A 17,383-nucleotide genomic window follows, 5' to 3' on the forward strand; every position below is an offset into this window, starting at 1 on the left:
ATATGGGGTGCCAGCATTGCAGGTAAAGGATTACACCACTGCACCACAGTGCTGGCCCCAGTCTATCCTTTATTAAGGAGATCTCAGTAATCATGTTCAGGTATTGCTGTCCTATATTCATGGCCAAAGTCCTAGCAGGCAACATGGTTTGGAGAATCATAAGCACAAGGTGTGTAGGAGACTTCATTTCTCATACAGCACAGTTAATAACAAGGTTCCAAGAGGGGAAATTACTTGCATCATAGTCTTTGAGAACTAATGGACATCACAGGTGATCTAAAGAATTTAGAAGGTTTGTGAGCCCCTAGAGTGAAAAAGTCACTGGGAGCACAAGGACAGTGCCTAGAGTTTATTTTGATGGATTTTAGCCCCTTTCATTGGAGGGAGGCCCGAAGAAGCTGGACTGATTAGTAAACCTCAGAAGTGTCTTTTCAAGGTGAAGGCAAACTGAGACTGAGGGGTTTTTGGAAAAACGTTGAACAAAAGACATTTCCCACACGTGGTTAAGACACATCATTTATCTACTGATTTTCATCAGATCTGTTAACATTAGGTATAAGGTACAGTGGACATGGTGGATGGCATATAGCAATATGATTTTAGTAATATATCATGAGGTGCTTTTTTTAAATGGATTTAGCAGGTAAAATTGGGCTACCTAATGGGATGTAGCTGGAATAATCACCTTTTTGTTAAATAAATCTGAGGTAATAAATGTTAGTGTATGAAGACATTGAGTTTTCTTTTATTGGGCCTTCTTGGTTATTTTAATCTGGGATCTGCGAATTCTCATTTTCTTTATTTTATTCCTCATCATGTCGGACCAACTCTGCTGCTTTGGGGATTTTTTTAGTACATCTGACATTTGGAAATTTAGACAATAGTATAGTTAAAATGAGATGTACCAAGTAAAATATTTATTTTTATTCTGATACATATTTTGGAATTCTTCTAAAATTCCTATTGAGTATCCTTGTTAAATTTAGTTGCATCCCAGGTTAAGACTTATTGGAGGCAGGCTCCATGGCTCAATAAGCTAATCCTCCACCTGCGGTGCAGGCACACCAAGTTCTAGTCCTGCTGGGAGAGCCAGATTCTGTCCCAGTTGCTCCACTTCCAGTCCAGCTCTCTGCTATGGCCCAGGAGTGCAATGGAGGATGGCCAAAGTGCTTGGGCCCCGTACCTGCATGGGAGACCAGGAGGAAGCACTTGGCTCCTGGCTTTGGATCAGTGCCATGTGCCAGCTGCAGCACACTGGCGGCAGCGGTCACTAGGGGGTAAACCAACAGAAAAAGGAAGACCTTTCTCTCTGTCTCTCTCACTGTCCACTCTGCCTGTCAAAATAAAAAATAATTTTTATAAAAAGACTTATTGGAGCCACTTTAGTGATTACACCCATGAAACTTTGTTAATAAATGCAAATAGAACCTGGGAAAATTGATGTATATCTTATGCTGTAGAGACTTAAGATTGAACATCTTTTTTATCTTTTTTAATTATATAATTTAAAAACAAATTTTAGATTTTTTTTTTACTTTACTAAGTCACAGCTCTGGCCCCATTAATATGACTTAACAATGTTTTTTCCTCTCAGACTTATCTCTATTGGTTCAGTTAACTGGATGCCTTTTCTTTACATTCAGATTCTCTCAGCTGTCAAAGCTTATTCATCTTAATTCTGTTGTTCCTATTTCCCTCCCTTTTATTCTGTCCCTAGGCTAATTGAGATCATGATTCTCCATTCCTTCTGTGTGGTGTCACAGTAGGCTTGAAGTGTTCTTTTTCTCTTCTGATTTCTAAAGAAAGAAATTATGTATTCCCCCAGTTTAGATATTTTAATAATGCACTCTAAAACAAAGGTTAAATGTTCTTAATTTGACAAGAATTTTCGGGGCCAGTGGTGTGGCATAGTGGGTAGAGCCACCACTTGCAGTGCTGGCAGCTCATATGGATCCAGATCTCTGCTATAGCCTGGGAAAGCAGTAGAAGATGGCCCAAGTCCTGGGCCCCTGCACCCATGTGGGAGACCTGGAAGAAGCTCCTTGCTCCTGGCTTTGGATTGGCACAACTCTGGCCATTGCAGCCAACTGGGGAGAGAACCAGTGGATGGAAGACCCCTCTCTCTTCTCTGCCTCTCTCTGTGCAACTCTGACTTTAAAATAAATAAATAAATCTTTAAAAAAAGATTTTTTTCTAATTTTAGATTTGTTCTACTTCATTGCCACTTCAGGGTGTGTGTAAGGAGTGCATATCCAGTTTTTCTATTTTGGAATTTGGGGATTTTGTATTAGCTCTGCTGTGTATTCATTTTTCTTGAGCATTGGTGATATCTTCTCCTTAGTTGTATTAAGAGAGAGAGCAATAGCCCTCATGTCTTTTTAGGTAAGTAAGACATATTAAAAACAGAGCATTCAGTATACATTCATAGTATTTTGACTTGTTCAATTGATTTTCCTGACCTCCCTTGGATATTCTTGGTCTTTGCTGTACAACTTTCTATACTCATTAATTCTTTGATATTCCCAAATCCAGAAAATGAATGACTCAACAGCTGTGTTCCTGTATTTGCTGGGACTCAGGGTAAGAAGCAAAGTGGAGGTGTTCAGGAATCTAAAGTTACATGCTACATAGCAAAGCACATCATTTCCTATACAAAGTGACTGGGAAATCCAGAATCTTTTGCACACATATTGGATCCTGAACTATTACTGGACTATTCAGTAAGATTTTAATGTATTTATTTTCTGTGTGTGTGTTTGTATTTCTAAATAAACTCTGCTGGGCTACTTAACATTAACATGTATTGCAGAATTCTTTCATCAGTTTTTACTTTTAAAAAGTTTCTCTTTCAGTTTTATGGGAGAGGGTAGAAGTTTCCTGCTATGTAACTGAAAGTTCATTCATTCATTAAAGTTAAAAATATTTGTTGCAAATTGGTAGAATACTATTAATTCTCATGTGATTTACATGAAACTAAATACATTCTCTATTTTGTTTTGCTTAAAATTTCTGCATGTGTGGACTTCTTTTTTCCTTCTTGCCCCAAATCCCTTTGTGTATTGGGATGGCAAATGGGTTTTACACTGGAGAAAACATGTTATTTTGGCAAAGAAGTACTTAGCCTTCCTGCTTCAAGTATTCAAATATTGCATTGGAAATCAGTATATTTGTTTACTGTACAAATGTCCTTCATACAATTTTGTAATCTTCTGGGATGGGAGAGGAAGCAGGAAATAGGAGGATTATGGGTGGGAGGGATGTTTTGGGGGAGGGGAAGCCACTGTAATCCAAAAGCTGTACTTTGGAAATTTATATTTATTAAAAAAATTAAACAATTTTGTAATCTTCATCTTCCTTTTTATTTCATCCTTTTTTTAAAAAAATTCATTTATTTTACTTGAAAATCAGAGTTACACAGAGAAGGAGAGAGAGAGAGCAGTCTTCCAACCGCTGGTTCACTCCCCATTTGGCCACAATGGCTGGAGCTCTGCCAATCCAAAGCCAGGAGCCAGCAGCTTCTTTTGGGTCTCCTATGCAGGTGCAGGAGCCCAAGGGCCTGGGCCATCCTCTACTGCTGGATAGTAAGTCTTACTTGCCTAAAAAGATGGATAGTAATTTGAGTAGCCAGGACTTGAACTGGCACCCAATTGGAATGTCAGCACTGCAAGCCACAGCTCTACTTGCTACTCCACAGCATCGGCCCCCTAAATTCTTATGAGTATTGCTACACAATTGGAATTTATAATTGATAATGCTGAACAATTGAAACTGTCTTATTTACAATTGTAGGACTGGATATGGCAGTTCTACTTGAAGTAAAGTATGTAGCCTGCTTATTGTATGATTTTCGGAAAAGCATGTATTTATATATAACAGCAGATCTGTTAATCATTTAAAAGTGAATTGTCATGATTACCCAGATGTAAAGAATGCAATATGTGCTAATGAGTTAGCAGTCACAGACATTTAGAATTAGAGGGATTTTAGAACTTTTTCAATACTGCAGTTTTTATGAAAAACTAATAATTTTTTTTATTTGACAGGTAGAGTTATATACAGTGAGAAATCAGAAAGGTCTTCCTTCCATTGGTTCAGTCCCCAGATGGCTGCCACAGTTGGAGCTGTGCCCATCCAAAGCCAGGAGTCAGGTGCTTTCTCCTGGTCTCCCATCCGGGTGCAGGGCCCAAGCACTTGGGCCATCCTCTACTGCCTTCCCGGGCCATAGCAGAAAGCTGGACTGAAAGAGGAGCAACCAGGACTAGAACACTTTGCCCATAAGGGATACCAGCACCACAGGTGGAGAATTAACCAAGTGAGCCACGGCGCTGGCCCCCGATAAATTTACTCTTAACAAAATATCAAAATATCTTATTTAGTATAAAGTTAGTAGTGAAAAGAGACTACCTTGTTGAACACAGAAATTTGAGATTATATTTCTTGGTATTAATTTGCATCTTAAGGCTTATTGCCTAGTTTATTTCAATATTTCAATCTAATATTCCTAATAATATCTTGTACTTAGTGGTTCACTGTGTGCCAGACAATATTCTTTTGATTTTTTAAAAGATTTATTTATTTATTTATTTGGAAGTCAGAGTTACACAGATAGTGAACAAGAGGAAGAGAGAGAGAGAGAGAGGTCCTCCATCTGCTGGTTCACTCCCCAGATGGCCTAAAAGGTCAGAGATATGCCAATCTGAAACCAGGAGCCAGGACCTCTTCAGGGTCTCCCATGCAGATTCAGGGGCCCAAGGACTTGGGCCAACTTCCTACTGCTCTCCCAGGCTATAGCAGACAGCTGAATGGAAAGTGGAGCAGCCTGGACTTGAACCGGCCTCCATATGGGATGCCCCCACTGCATGCAGTGGCTTTACTAGCTACACCACAGCACTGGCCTCAAGACAATGCTCTAAAATGATGCATTAATTATTCCCAAATATTGAAAAGTGGCATGGTACACATTTGAATGTGTTGTTTTGTACTAGTTGTAGAAACAGTTTAAAATATATTTAGATTTAAAAATGTAAGCTTTGATCTAAAGGTTTACTTTCCCTTAAGGTGCCTGTTTGGAAACTGAGAGATCATTGAAGTCTCAAGATAGAGTACAACTGATCTTATCCAAGCCTCCTTTATCACATGAGGATGCTAAATGCCAAGCCCAGAGAAGTAAAGTGAATTGTTCAAGGTCACATAGGTAAGTTGTGGCAGGGATAATTCTGTATTAGCATTAGGTATCCTGATACATAGGCCACTGTTCTGTCAATTTCATACTCCTTCTGGAGTTAAAGATTCTAAGTTGTGGAAAATTGAATTTGGAAATTTAGTGGTTGCTATGTTGTTATGGTGAGAAATTTCTGTGTATAGCTATGAGTTGCTTAAATTTTATTCAATATATTTTTCTAGTATGTTTGCTATTTATTTGAAATGTATAACAAGTAGCTTCATCTATTTGCCAAAAGAATTTTTAAAGATTTATTTATATTATTTGAAAGTCAGAATTACACAGAGAGAGAAGGACAGGCAGAGAGAGTGGTCTTCCATTCACTGGTTCACTCCACAGTTGGCCTCCATGGCTGGAGCTGTGCTGACTGGAAGGCAGGAGCCAGGAGCCTCTTCCTGGTCTCCTATGCAGGTGCAGGGGCCCAAGGACTTGCACCATTTTATAATGCTTTCCCAGGCCATAGCAGAGAGCTGGATAGGAAGTGGAGCAGCCAGGTCTTGAACTGATGCCCCTATGGAATACCAGCACTGCAGGTGGCAGCCTCACCCACTATGCCACAGTGCCAGCCTTGCCAAAAGAATTTATAGAAGCTATTCCATATATACACTTAACAATTATTTAGTTACTTGACATGAACTATCCCTGCATATTTGAAAATTTTGAATGGTATCACTTGGGTTTTAAGAATGTTATATTTTAGGTCTCTTAATATTTTTAGTGATGATGTTTTAAAGGCCCTTTCTGTTTTATGAAAAATGATAAGGATTTTGTTTTACAATGGCCATAGTATTACTACTTAAAGCAATAGATTAAATAAAACTTTTAAACAAAGTCATTTAATACTGTATTCTAACACACTGGTATATTTTAAAGTGAGAAGCCGGATTTCTTTCAGATATTCTAAAGAAGAATGATAATCAAAATTGAAGACATCTACAGTTTTTAATCACTTGTTTTAAATATTGGTCATAATGGTCCAATTTTGAGTTTAATTTTAATTAGCTTTTAAATGATTCAATATGTTTTATAGAAAAAATTCGGAGAACATAATTATATACTCAACCTCCCTCCCTTCTTTTTCCTTCTTTGTCATTTTTTTTAGCTTATGAAATGACATTTTCAGTTTACATTACATTAAAAAGGGTTCTTGAATCAAGGGACAAGTTTAACAGGCAAAAAGCAAAAAGATCGTAATTTAGAGGGAATATAGACAATGGCTCTAAACAATATTTGAATATCACATCTAAACAATATTTGAATAAATTGATAAATATTTTAATTTCTCCTACTAAAATGCTCAAAGTCTTTAATTATTTATCAAATATTAGTGCAAAATTATGGATTTAAATGATCCCAAAAAGTGATGAATTTTTGTGTAATAAAGTCCAATTTTTGTCAAGGCTTTTTGAAAGTCTCACAGAAAACTTATGTTTGTGAATGGGAAGAATAATACCAAAATATCCATACTACCAAAAGCAATTTGCAAATTCAATGTAATCCCAATCAACATACCAACGATGTTCTCAGAGCTAGAAAAAATGATGCTAAAATTCACATAGAAACATGAGAGATGCTTAACATCTAAAGCAATATTATAAAGCAAAAAAAAGCTGGAGACATCACACCATATTTTAAGACATATTACAGGGGTCAGCACTATGACAAAGCAGGTAAAGTCACCGTCTGCAGTGCCGGCATCTCATATGGGTGCCAGTATGTTTCCCAGCTGCTCCACTTCTTATACCCCTCTCTGGTATAGCCTGAGAAAAAAGTAGAAAATGGCCAAAGTCTTTGGGCCCCTGCACCTGCATAGAGACCTGGAAGAAGCTCCTGACACTTGGATTCAGATCAACAGAGCTCCGGCCATTGTGGCCATTTGGGGAGTAAACCAGTGGATGGAAGACCTCTCTCTCTCTCTGCCTCTACCTCTCTGTAACTCTGCCTTTCAAATAAATATACTGCAAAAAAAAAAGAAGAAGTGTTAGCACTGATATAATAACAGACACATAGTTCAATGGAAAAGACTTGGTAGCATAGAAATAAACCCAAATTTCTACCAGCAACTCATATTTAACAAAGGAACTAAAATGAACTGGAGAAAGAAGAATCTCTTTCACAAGTGGTGCAGAGGAACTTGATTATCCATATGTAGAAGCCTGAAAAGAGACTCCAACATCTCTTACACTATGTGAAAGTGAACTCACAGTGAATTAAAATGTAATCATAAGACCCAAACCCAAGTAAACATAGGGAAACTCTAAATATTGTCAACACACAATAGCTTTTGGGTAAGATTCCAATAGCAATAGTCACAAAAATAAAAACAGAGACATTTGAGTATATCCAACTAAGATACTTCTTCACAACAAAGTAAACATCAGAGTGTAGATACAATGAACAGATGGCAGAAAAAATTAAAACTCTGAATGTTTACAGATTTCCAGAACATTTACATGAATTGGAAAAACTCCAAAAAATACAGTGAAGAAACAGGCAAGGATCTGAATAGACATTTCTCAGAAGAAATGTACATGGTCAAAACATGTGAATATGCCCGATGTCACTAGCCATTATGTAAATATAAATCAGAACACCATATCAGTCTCCAACACCTGTGGGAGAATACAACACTCAGGTGTTTGTGTGTGCAGCAAGTGGGTTTAGAGGACCCTGTTCACCTCTGGAGAGCAGAGCCTACAGGGAGGTAAAGAAACCTTACTGCGCAGGGGCATGCTAATCTTCTCTGTATCATTCCAATTTTAGTATATGTGCTGCCGAAGCGAGCACATGTGCTGCCGAAGCGAGAAAGAGATGAAAAGAATTTATCTCAGCTAGCCACTAATATTCAAGAAACAAGGTCTTCAGGAAAGCCAACTCAACTGACATTTTCATGTCATTGTTAAATAAAGGAAAAATTATCTAGGTTCAGCAATACGTAGTTTATAAGAGAAAGACTACAGAGTAATTTCCTTGGCATAGAAATAACTTTTTTTTTTTTTTTTTTTTTTTTATCCATGAGGGCTTGCTATCACCACCACACACCCACATCCCATATACAAATGCCTGGCTTGAGTGGTAGCTTCTCTGCTTTGAGGCAAGTTTCTGCTAGTGTGCACCCTGGGAGGAGACGGAGGATGGCAGAAGTGCTTGGGTCCCTGCACCCAAATGGGACATCCAGAATGAATTCCCAGTTCCTGGTTGTGGCTTGGTCAAGCTTTGGCTATTGCAAGTGTCTGGGGAGTGAAGCAGTGGTTCCCTCTTCCTGTCACTCTGCCTTTCAAATCAATAACTGTTGTTGGTAATGACTAATAATGATATTCACTGATTGTCAAATTTTGAATCTATTAATTATAGACAATTTCTCTTTGTATTTTTAAACTTTCATAATGTTCTGTAGCCAATTTCATCACTAGAAATAAAAACTTTTCCTCAAAAAAAAAAAAAAAAGAAACCTTACTGCTTTCCTAATGTGCTTATTAAGTTCTTGACCAGCGCCTGTTAGTCTTGCCACAAACTTTCTAGTCTTACTACTTTCCTTCTTCTTCTTCTTCTCTGTGACTTGTAAAATAGTATACATTCTATATACTGTGGATACTTTTGATTTATTTTATTCCTTCGGTCTCCTATGAAGTTCCTCCACAAAAGCACAGCCCTCAAAATATTCATTCATTTATGCAGTCTGCAGATTTCATGAGCTACTAAATTCCAAGTAGTATGTTAAAGGCAAGATCTGGGCCTAAGAGAAAAGTGGTCTAAATTCTGTGCCTAGAAGAGGATTTGGGACATAGTAGAACTTCAGTGAAGTGCTATGTGAATGACATGCACTCATTAAATGAGTAATCTAAAGCATACACTTCATTTAAGCAACACAGCAGCCCTACTCACCTCAGGTAGAGCAATTGAGAGGAATAATGTGAACAAAAATAAGACATCAATAAGTTGAATAATAACAGAGAAAAAACAAAATGAGATAGATGCCAACATTACTGAGCTATTTTTGAGGAATTAAATTGATAGAGGGGCTGGCATTGTGGCCAAGTGGGGAAAGCTGCAATCTGTGAGGCCAGCATAACATCTGAGTTCCACTTTGAGTTTAGGAATCTCCACTTCCAATTTAGCTCACTGCTAAACACCTGGGAAACCAGCAGAAGATGGACGAAGGACTCAGGTCCTTGCCACTCATGTGGGAGACTTGGATGAAGCTCCTGACTCCAGCATGCCCCAGGCTCAACTGTTGAAACTCTCTGGGGTGTGAGCCAGCAGATGAAAGCTATCTATGTCTTTCCCTCTCTCTCTAAATCCACCTTTCAAATAATAAAGATTTAATAAACAAATTAACTGATTTCAAAATACACAAAAACATGAACAATACTATATCATTTTTATGCCAAACTGATAAAAAATAACAAATGCTAGAGAGCACATGGGAAAAGAAAACCACCATATATGGTAGGTGAAAACACAAGTTAGTACAGATGTTATGCAGAACAGTATGGTCATTCCTTAAAAAGGATAAAAATTGGGGCTGGCGCTGTTGTGCAGTGAGTTAAAGCCCTGGCCTGAAGGGCCAGCATCCCATTTGGGTGCCAGTTCTAGTTCCAGCTGCTCTTCTTCCAATACTGCTCTCTGCTATCTCCTGGGATAGCAGTAGAAGATGGCCCAAGTCCTTGGGCCCATGCACCCATGAGGGAGACCCAGAGGAAGATCCTGTCTCCAGGTTTCAGAATGGCATAACTCTGGCCTTTGTAGTCATCTGTAGAGCGAACCAGCTAATGGAGGACCTCTCTGTGTCTCTACCTCTATTGTAACTCTTTCAAATAAATAACAAAAATTAAACTAAGATAAAAATTGACCTACCATGTGAGAGTTATCTTGCTCTTGGCTATATAGAATAAGGAAATTTTATTAGAAGGAAAGGAGGAGAGCATATCAAAGATACAGCAATTTTCCCATAACACAGCCACTATAACACAGTTCACTGCAGCCAGGATGTGAAACCAATCTAGCTGTCCATCAGTGAAAAACAATGGACAGGGCAACCTCTTTTAGATACAAAAAAAGAACAAAATATTATTAAATTAATTGAAATAAGCCAGAAGCAGGAACACAAATGTCACCTGGTCCTTGTCGCATGTGGAAGTGAAAGAAAATAATGGATCTGAACACAGAACTGTGATTACTAGAGGCTGAGAAGGGAAGCAGCTAGGGATAGAGGGGGATTGGATAATAGGTATCAAAAATCAAAGAGGCAGAAAGAACTTCTGGTGTTCCATAATATAATGAGATGACTACATTCAACCATATTAGGTTCTGTGTAAAGAACTGAAGGAGAGGAGCTGGTAGTCTCAAATCATGGAGAAGAATTAGAAACTGTAGTTGCTTGGGGGCCAGCATTGTGGCACAGTGGGCTAACACCCTGGCCTGAAGCACCAGCATCCCCTGTGGGTACCAGTTCTAGTCCTGGCTGCTCCTCTTCTGATCCAACTCTCTGCTATGGCCTGGGAAAGCAGTAGAAGATGGCCCAAGTCCTTGGGTCCCTGCACCCAAGTGGGAGATCTGGAAGAAGCTCCTGGTTCCTGGAATCAGATTGGCAGAGCTCCGGCCATTGTGGCCATCTGGGGAGTGAACCGGCAGAGGAAGACCTCTCTCTCTCTCTGCTGCTACTTCTCTCTGTAACTCTGTCTTTCAAATAAATAACTCTTTAAAAACTTAATAAAACTGTAGTTGCTTAGCTTGATCACTTTTTACTGCATAAATGTGTGCAAATATTGCACTACACCCTGTAATAATGCATGACTAGGACACATTAATCACAAATTATTTCAATGAAATTTTAAAAATTAGAAGCATTTCTTTATATTAACAATGAACTATTTGAAAATGAAATTAGAGAAACATTTCCATGCATAGCAGCATAAGAACCAGGAACCAATGTCTTCAATGTTATCAGTGATGAATCAGATTCACAGCCCCCAGCACTCAGTTTTTGCCATAGACCTTACCATGGCAATTGTGGGCATATAGTAGTAAATCAATGGACAGGAATCCTTTGTCTCTAAATCTGCTAAATAAATAAACAAGGAATTCATCAAAGAAAAAGAGATATCAATTTGGATGCCAGGCACAAAAACACATGCACTTGAGCTATCCTCCAGTTTGTGATGCCAACAAATCTTTCAGACATGTTACATTTTCAGAGACTTTTCTGTAATCTTGCTAAGCTTTCTGGAAATCTGCCTTATAGCAAAGGGTTTCCCAATTCCATTACACTCATGATTTTTCTTTTGTGTGATATATTAGTTTACCATCTAGAGATAATTTATGGTACAAAACTTTTCTATGCATGCATGTTTTCTCATTTGTGAGTCTATTCATGGGAATTGAAGACTGATTTATAACAGAAATACATTTTCCAAATTCATTGCATAGACTTTTGTTCCTTATGAATTCTCTGAAGTCTGTTGATGTCTAATTTCTGGCTAAAGGTTTTATTGTATTTACAGCATGCAAAGACTATCACCTTTTGTGAATTCTGTGTCTATACAAGCCTGAAATAAAGAAAATGTTTTTGCACAATCAGTATACGCCTAAGAAACCACCTGTGTCAATTCTCTGATGTACCATTGACTTCTGACTCTAATAATATTTATAAGCTTTCTCCTTTACATGAGTCTCTGTTGGATAGGATGTGATTTCCAGCAAAAGGTTTTGTCACAATACTTGCATGAATTTTGGAGAAAAGCTCTTCCACATTCATTATATTGTTAAGGTCTCTCCCTTGTTCAAATTCCATGATGGATTATGAGGCATTACCTATGTGAAATGACTTTCTCACATTTATTTCATTCATTAGATATATATGTTGTGCATTCTGATATAAGGAGAGATTTGGGCAGAGCTTTCCAACACTCATTACACCCATAAGGTTTCTCTCCCACGTGAATTCCCTGTTGTCTTATGAGGTATGGCTTCTAATTAAAGGGATTTTACTTTCAAAGGAGTTTTTCCCTATATGAATTTGATGATGTACAATGAGGGCTGAATTATGGTAAAAGGCTCTGAGTCATTACATTCATAAAATTGCTCCCCATGAGAATTCTTTTATGTTTGATGAGGTCTGATTTGCACCACAAAGGCTATTCACATGTATTATATTCATGCATTTCTCCCCTTGGTGAATTCTCTAATATTTCATGAGATATAACTTGCACAAAAAGGTCAAGTAGAAAATTCCCTGTGTGGATACTCTGATATCTTATGAGTTATGAAGTACAGCAAAGAGGCTTTCCACCATCCTTCCATCCATAAAACCTACCTAAATTGAGCAACAAAGATATAGAAAACCTAAACACACACATAACCAGATGGAAATGATACCAGTAATAAAGACCATCACTACCAAGAAAACCCCAAAACTGGAAGGCTTCACTGCTGAATTCTAACAGACATTTAAAGCACTAACTGCAATTCTTCTCAAGTTATTCAAAACAATTGAGAGAGAGGCGATTCTCCCAAATTCTTTCTATGAAGCCAACATCACCTTCATTCCTAAACTTGAAAAAAGTGCAACAAAGAAAGTAATTATAGACCAATTTCCCTGATGAACATACATGCAAAGATCTGCAACAGAATTCTGGCCAATTGAATCCAACAATGCATCAGAAAGATCATCCACCCAGACCAAGTGGGATTTATCCTTGGTATGCAAGGATGGGACCAAAGGCTTTTCCACAGTCATTTCATTTATAAGCTTTCTCCATGGTGTGAAGGCTCTGATACTTTCTGAGGTTTGACTTCTCAGCAAAGGTTTTTCCACAGTCATTGCAATCATAAGGTTTCCCCCAGTACAAATTGTCTGATGCTTTGTGAGCTTTGATTTCTCAGCAAAGGCTTTTCCACAATGATTGCATTCATAAGGTTTCTCCCCTCTGTGAATTCTCTGATGATTTATGAGGTTTGCCTTCTGGCCAAAGGATTTTCCATAGTAATTGCATTCATAAGGTTTCTCACCTGTGTGAATTCTCTGATGATTTATGAGGTTTGCCTTCTGGCCAAAGGATTTTCCACAGTCATTACATTCAAAAGGTTTCTCACCTGTGTGAATTCTCTGATGATTTATGAGGTGTTTCTTCTGGCCAAAGAACTTCCCACAGTCATTAGATTTGTAAGATTTCAACCCTGTGTGAATTCTCTGATGTCTAATGAGATCTGACTTCTGGTGAGTGGTTTCCACACAATCATTACACACATGAGGGTTTTCCACAATATGAGTGCTGTGATGGAGGGTATTTAATACTGAATGAATTCCCACAAGGTTTACATGCATAGGATTTCTTCCCTATATTTGGTCTATGATTCAGTCTAACATGTGATTGGTAAATGACAGGTTCCACAGTCCCAATATACTTATAAATGTTCTCTCTTTTCAGGTGAATACAATCAGAATTCCACAGTCAGTCAGCTGGGAGGGGTGGATGAATCCGGAAACAGCTGGTTTCCTTGTACTAAAACAAGCGCCATATCACGAAGGACTCTTGCATTTCTTTTTCTTTTTTGCATTTTTCACATTTTCTTATTTATCATGGTTTGTAATAAATTTTCTGATGTGGGTTGTGGTTTTGAGGCTGGCTTAAGGAGTTCAGGGAACCAGAGGAATGGTCTTTTTCAATTAGGGCACAGCTGTTGTTTCTCTCCAATTCTGGCTTTCTGTAATTGCTTTGGGTGCCTCAGGCAATTTTTCACTTTGAGCGACTTTTTCCTAAATGTTTTGTTGGTCTGAGTTGGTTTTGCCTTTTTCCTTTTCAAATTGTGTATTCTGATGCAATACAAACAAGGGTTTAGAACGAGGATCCATTAGGAAATTGAAAAACAGAACATATTGGGTTTTCATGATTAGAAATCATAGGCAACATGACCAAGATGAGTTTTTGGGTTTTGGAAAATGACATAGAACCCTTCCACTGAGGGGCAGATATTAATTTCCTCCAAATCGAGAGTGAGTGCGATTTTCAGGTGAATTCAATCAGAATTCCACAGCCAGTCAGCTAGGAGGGGTGGATGAATCCGGGAACAGCTGGTTGCCTAGCGACTAAATCAAGCCCAATATCACAAAGGACTCTTGCATTTCTTTGGCTTTTTCACATTTCCCTTATTTATCATGGTTTGTAATGAATTTTCTGATGTGAGCTTTGGTTTTGAGGCTGCAATAAGGAGTTCAGGGCACTGAAGGAATGGTCTTTTTCAAACAGGGTAAAGCTGTTGGCTTGCTCCAATTCTGGCTTGCTGTCATTGTTTTGGGTGCCTCAGCCGATTTGTGGTTTCTTGTGTGGCAATTTCCCAAATGTTTTCTGGGTCTGCGTTGGCTTTGCCTTCTTCCTTCCCAAATTTTGTATTCTGACGCAATACAAACAAGAGTTTCGGCAGAGTAGCCATTATGAAATAAAAAAACACAACAAATAGGCGTTTGAAGCTTAGAAATCTACAGGTAACACGACCAAGGTGAGTTTTTGTGTTTTGCAAAATAAAATGGAACAATTTGGCTGAGGTGATAGATATTAATTGCCTCCAAAGTGAGTTTCACTGCGATTTTCAGGTTAATTCAGTCAGAATTCCACAGGCAGTTGGCTGGAGGGTTGGATGAATCTGGGAACAGCCTGTTTCCTTGCCACTAAATCAAGCCCAATATCACTAAGAACTCCTGCATTTCTTTGGCTTTTTTCTCATTTTTCTTTTTTTCATGGTTTGTTATGAATTTTCTGATGTGAGCTTTGGTTTTGAGGCTGGCATATTGAGTTCAGGGCACAAGAGGAAGGTTCTTTTTCAATCAGGGCACAGCTGTTGGCTTGCTCCACTTCTGGCTTGCTGTCATTGTTTTGGCTGCCTCAGCTGATTTGTGGTTTCTTGTGTGGCAATTTCCTAAATGTTTTCTGGGTCTGAGTCGGTTTTGCCTTCCTATTCCCAAATTTTGTATTCTGATGCAATACAAGCAAGATTTTGGAGAGTAGCCATTAGGAAAGAAAAAAAAAAAAAAAAAAAAAAAAAAAAAAAAAAAAAAAAAAAAAAAAAAAACACTGCGCATTGCCCTTTCAGGATTAGAAATCTACAGGCAACACGACCAAGATGAGTTTCTGTGTTTTGGAAAATGACATGTAACCCTTCTGCTGAGGGGACAGATTCTCATTCCCTCCAAAATGAGTGTGAGTGCGATTTTGAGGTGAATTCAATCAGAATTCCAGAGTCAGTCTGTGGAAGGGGGGGATGAATCTGGAAACAGCCAGTTTCTTTGTGTCTAAATCCAGCCAAATATCAAAAAGGACTCTTGCATTTCTTTGACTTTTTCACATTTCCCTTATTTATCATGGTTTGTAATGAATTTTCTGATGTGAGCTTTGGTTTTGAGGCTGCAATTTAGAGTTCAGGGCACCAGAGGAATGGTCTTTTTCAAACAGGGCACAGCTGTTGGTGTGCTCCAATTCTGGCTATTGTCTTTGTTTTGGGTGCCTCAGCTGAAATTTGGTTTCTTGAGTTTCACTGCGATTGTCAGGTTCATTCAGTCAGAATTCCACAGGCAGTCAGCTTTAGTGGTGGATGAATCTGGGAACAGCCGGTTTCCTTGCAACTAAATCAAACCCAATATCATTATGGATTCTTGCATTTCTTTGGCTTTTTCTCTTTTTTCTTATTTATCATGGTTTGTAATGAATTTTCTGATGTGAGCTTTGGTTTTGAGGCTGCAATATGGAGTTCAGGGCACAAGAGGATGGTTCTTTTTCAATCAGGGCACAGCTGTTGGCTTGCTCCACTTCTGGCTTGCTGTCATTGTTTTGAGTGCCTCAGCCGATTTGTGGTTTCTTGAGTGGCAATTTCCCAAATGTTTTCAGGGTCTGAGTTGGCTTTGCCTTCTTCCTTCCCAAATTTTGTATTCTGATGCAATGCAAAGAAGAGTTTGTACAGAATACGCATTATGAAATAAAAAACACAACAAATAGGCGTTGGAAGCTTAGAAATCTACAGGTAACATGACCAAGGTGAGTTTTTGTGTTTATGAAAATAAAATGGAACACTTTGGCTGAAGTGACAGATATTAATTGCCTCCAAACTGAGTTTCACTGTGATTTTCAGGTTAATTCAGTCAGAATTCCACAGGCAGTCAGCTGGATGGGTGGATGAATCCGGGAACAGCCGGTTGCCTAGCGACTAAATCAAGCCCTATAACATTATGGATTCTTGCATTTCTTTGGCTTTTTTTCTATTTTTCTTATTTATCATGGTTTGTAATGAATTTTCTGATGTGAGCTTTGGTTTTGAGGCTGGCATATTGAGTTCAGGGCACAAGAGGAAGGTTCTTTTTCAATCAGGGCACAGCTGTTGGCTTGCTCTAATTCTGGCTTGCTGTCATTGTTTTGGGTGCCTCAGCTGATTTGCGGTTTCTTGTGTGGCAATTTCCCAAATGTTTTCGGGGTCTGAGTTGGTTTTGCCTTCTTCCTTCCCAAATTTTGTATTCTGATGCAATACAAGCAAGATTTTGGAGAGTAGCCATTATGAAAGAAAAAAAAAAAAACAGCAAATTGACCTTTAAGGATTAGAAATCCATAGGCAACACAACCAAGATGAGATTCTGTGTTTTAGAAAATGACATGGAATGCTTCTGCTGAGGTGACAGATTCTAATTCCCTCCAAATGGAGTGTGAGTGTGATTTTGAGGTGAATTCAATCAGAATTCCAAAGTCAGTCTGTGGAAATGGGGGATGAATCTAGAAACAGCCAGTTTCTTTGTGTCTAAATCCTGCCAAATATCAGAAAGGACTCTTGCATTTCTTTGGCTTTTTTCTCTTTTTTCTTATTTATCATGGTTTGTAATGAATTTTCTGATGTGAGCTTTGGTTTTGAGGCTGGCATATTGAGTTCAGGGCACAAGAGGAAGGTTCTTTTTCAATCAGGGCACAGCTGTTGGCTTGCTCCAATTCTGGCTTGCTGTCATTGTTTTGGGTGCCTCAGCCGATTTGTGGTTTCTTGAGTGGCAATTTCCTAAATGTTTTCTGGGTCTGAATCGGTTTTGCCTTCTTTTTCCCAAATTTTGTATTCTGATGCAATACAAGCAAGATTTTGGAGAGTAGCAATTAGGAAAGAAAAAAAAAAAAAAAAACACTGCGCATTGCCCTT

General features: G+C 38.4%; 1 pseudogene; it reads right to left on the reverse strand.

The window, feature by feature from the left end:
* Nucleotides 1–7,940: 7,940 nt before the first annotated feature.
* Nucleotides 7,941–8,008, reverse strand: LOC149121652 (U6 spliceosomal RNA; annotated as a pseudogene).
* Between the last annotated feature and the right edge of the window lie 9,375 nt (nt 8,009–17,383).

This window comes from Oryctolagus cuniculus, chromosome 16 (genome assembly GCF_051225735.1).
Source record: "Oryctolagus cuniculus isolate XC-2025 breed Fujian yellow rabbit chromosome 16, ASM5122573v1, whole genome shotgun sequence".
Classification (NCBI taxonomy): domain Eukaryota; kingdom Metazoa; phylum Chordata; class Mammalia; order Lagomorpha; family Leporidae; genus Oryctolagus; species Oryctolagus cuniculus.